The following is a 3,935-nucleotide window of genomic DNA, read 5'->3' on the forward strand; positions in this document are numbered from 1 at the left end:
ATCGAAAATTTGTGCCATGACGAAATTATTGGTAAAGATGAAATCTTGGACGAGTTTAGGGAAAAGAAAACGGAGGCCATATTTAAACGGGTATAGGTAGAAACAGACCCACCCTGGACGGAGGGCATCAGCTTTTTGTCCCGTTTCAGGGATGGCGATATCCACCCCATCACCAAGACCCAGCAGATTCTTGATCATCGGAATGTCGGCCGGAGTTAGGGCGGAGTCACAATCATGTGGGTGTTTGAAGAGTCCCCGAGAAGGGAAAGTGGGGTCAAGAATACGGTCCAAGGGTGTAGGGGTTGACGAAGATTGTCGAGTTTTACCCATGGTGGAGAGAGAAAATGAAGATTAAAAGAAGAAGAAAAGGTGGATTACCTGATGATGGAGACGGGGAAGGGGAACAGTGAAGCCGGCGAGGAGTGAAGGGGAAGGAAGATTGAGGGTTTAAGAGAGAAGAGTTTTTGAAATGATTTGAAGTGATTAATGAGAGTGGAAGAAGGACGTTGGGGTTATAAAGAGGAGAGAGGGAGTTGGGTGCGGAGAAAGAGGAGCAGGGCGGCTGGAAATGATGGGTTGCATGGGAAGAAGTAAAAAGACGGCGTAGGGTTTTTTAGCATTTGGTTACGTAAATTCCTTGTTCGATACTTGCCTACTTTAACAGGCACGTCCTCTAAGATACCCAAGAGTCGTCTGACAGATCTATCAGCCATCTGTAAGGTGATGTTAGTCATTTTAAGGTAACACATATTAAGTTTCTTGCAGACAGAAAGAGGCATGACACTGACGCTGACTCCTAAATCACAGAGAGCCTTATCTATCACTTCGTTCCCTATGGTACAGGTAATAGAGAAACTACCTGTTTGGGCTAAAAATAGCATAGTAAAGAAGGCCCATTTGATAAAATAAAGACTATGAAAGAAGTGGCGAGGAGGAAGGGAGCCCGCGGTCAGGAAAAAGGGAAATGGACTTGAGAAGGATCAAGAGCCCGTCATAGAAGGTGCCCGCGTTAAGGAAAGGAGTGTTAGGGAGAAGTTAGGGAGATCGGGGAGAACTGGTAAGGGAGTCCGGGTTTGGAAAGAAGTCCTTATGGAAATAATATTCCCTTTCCATATTCGAGGTAGGATATATCTAGGGTTCTTACCCTATAAATAGCCAAGGGGAGCAAATCAAGAAGGGCATTCACTCATCCACACATTCATTCAACATCATATTCAAGACAACCGCACCACGGCATATCACTCTCAAATATATACCCGTCTGAGATCTTGCAGGCCCGACACCTAACGCCAGCAAGATTAGCATAAACATTACCATTGTAATCATCCTCCTATTCATATAGTGCAATACTTGGCAGGGTACCGTCCCTCCCGCGGTTGTTCCCACATTGGGTTTTCCGCGTCACCAAAATATTACGTGTCAATTTACATTACGCACTTTATTTTCTTATTTACTTAACGACGAACGAACAGACATACATCCAACCAACGAATATAGACTACATTGACCCTGATTAGTCGATTTGGGTAAAAATACCTAAACACTACCCGGGTCTTTCATTTTTGGTGGTGCTTTATTAAGAAGTAAATTACTAGACTCTTCAATAAAAGCAACAGTCTCGAATTCCTTAAGCTCTCTCTTATGCGTCAAAATGTCTTTCATAAATTTTGCGTAAGTAGGTACCTGGGTAATAAGTGTAGTAAAAGGGACGGTTACCTGAAGATTCTTGACCATGTCCAAAAACTTACCGTACTGTCGCTCGACCTTAGCATCTTTCAGACGTCTCAGATAAGGAACCCTGGTAACAATAAGCGGGCCTGCGACCTTCTTTTTACCTTTATCAGAACGTGACATCTCCGCAGCAGGGGAAGACGACACGGCAGCGGAATTAGGCTTTGAAATAGAACCTCCGCTGGCATAGGTGTTCGATCGAGCACTATTCCCACTCGATCGAACTGTTTCTTCAGGCAAAGTACTCGATCGAGGAATGTGTATCTCTCGACCGAGTTCATCAATTTCAGCATATTTCGATCGAGGGCTTGAATCACTCGATCGAACAGTCTTTTTGGCCAAGTTACTCGATCGAGAAGAATGATCTCCTCGATCGAATTCGTCAATTTGGGCATCTCTCGATCGAACAGAGGTAGTGTTCGATCGAGTAATTGTGGAGGAGATATCACTCGATCGAATTGATTTATCACTCGATCGAGCTACAGGACGATGTTCAGCAGGGACATCGTTGCTTAATTCCTCAAAATCAATATCCGGAGTCTCATCAGCAGTTACAACATCATCTTTCGGCATTTTCGATCCGTCATAAGTAAGTCTGTTTCGGAGATTTATGGCATTGATCGGGTCACATGGAGGTGCGTGATTTACTTAACTTTGCGCGAATGAAAGACGCGCAACTTGGTCTTGCAGCTCCTCTATATCATTGTCATCTTTGTTAGATTTCTTTCCAAACTGAAGTGTTAAGTTCAGCACTAAAGACTTCAACTCTGCAAGCTCTCCAATTGTAGAGGGTGAATCAACAAGTTGTGGCATTGGTTTACAAGGACTAGAGGTACTTGTCATTGTCAAATCTTCATATAGCTTAGAGAATGGCACTCCTTGCTTGAATTTTTGATAAGCATGGACACGCTCAACATCCGCCATGCAAGTAATAGGGTCATGCCCCTCCGTACCGCATCTACCACAAATCACTTCCTGCTCAATTATGGCATAAACTTGTTCATGCACTCCCGTAGTTTGTAAAATCTCCGGACTGTCTAACCTTCCACTTGGACTTTCCACCTCAGCTACTACAAATTCATTTACGTGCCTACCTCCCTGGCAACGGCGCCAAAATTTGATACCGTCGTTTTAGTATCAAAAATAAATACCTAATACTACTAACAGAAGTCAGCGGTAAGTAGGGTCGATCTCCACAGGGAGATGGGAAAATGTCTGCTAAACGAAGTCTGTCTGAGTCACAGTTTCTTGGGGGTTTTTAAGTGAGTGTTCTAGCCTAAGGAGTTTAAGGGAGAGAAATAGAGTAAGAGAAAGAAAGAACAGAGTTGATAACAAACAAGCAGAGAGAAAGTGACTAAGATAGTTGGTTCACCATGATTCTTAGGAAACGTAATCTAGGGTCTCAGGTCAGTGTAAATTCGATCTACAGGGTAGTGAAAAGGTCCTTCCGGTGCACTATTCGCCCTAAGACAATTCTAGCTTAACTTCCGCCCTCACTAGAATGCCCTAATGTTCGCTACAGGTCTTACCTTTTCCAATCTTCCGATCTAGGTCAAGGTGTACCGTGATTAATTACCTAACTGCATCGACTCAAGCAGGCAAGAACAATTATATGCAGCGATTAGCAACATAGATCTAGTTTACATCAATTCTAGTAACCTATTCACAATTTCCTTAAAACTATGGCTCCCCTTTGTCTTAACAAGGGAGATCATCTATGCATACTCATTGAACAAGCAACAACAATACATAAACCATATAAATTCAACATGATAAAAGTGAGAAAAGGGAGAATCAACAATATAGATTAAAGGGAAATAAGCAAAAGAACAAGCAATTGATTAAAGATTAAGAGTAGAATAAAGAGTACCGATTACAAGGAGGAATGAAATCCGAAATTCGGGTTCAAGAGCAAGAATTCTAAGAGAGTAAGAGAGAGAGTCGAAGGAAGGAAGAGAGGAGAAGAAGAGGAGAGTACATGTGACTGTCGTCATAACTTATTTATCCTAATTACAAAAGTAAATCTCGAAAACAGCTCAAAGCCTGCATAAAACATATATTCTCTTGATCGAGTGAAATGAAACCACTCGTCCAGAATAATGCTTGAAAATCCTTTCTATCGAGTAAGAAGGGAGTTCGATCGAGCACTTCAAAGGGCAGCTATCTCGATCGAGTAAAGGTAGAGCTCGATCGAGTGATTCTTG

This window comes from Silene latifolia, chromosome 11 (genome assembly GCF_048544455.1).
Source record: "Silene latifolia isolate original U9 population chromosome 11, ASM4854445v1, whole genome shotgun sequence".
NCBI lineage: Eukaryota > Viridiplantae > Streptophyta > Magnoliopsida > Caryophyllales > Caryophyllaceae > Silene > Silene latifolia.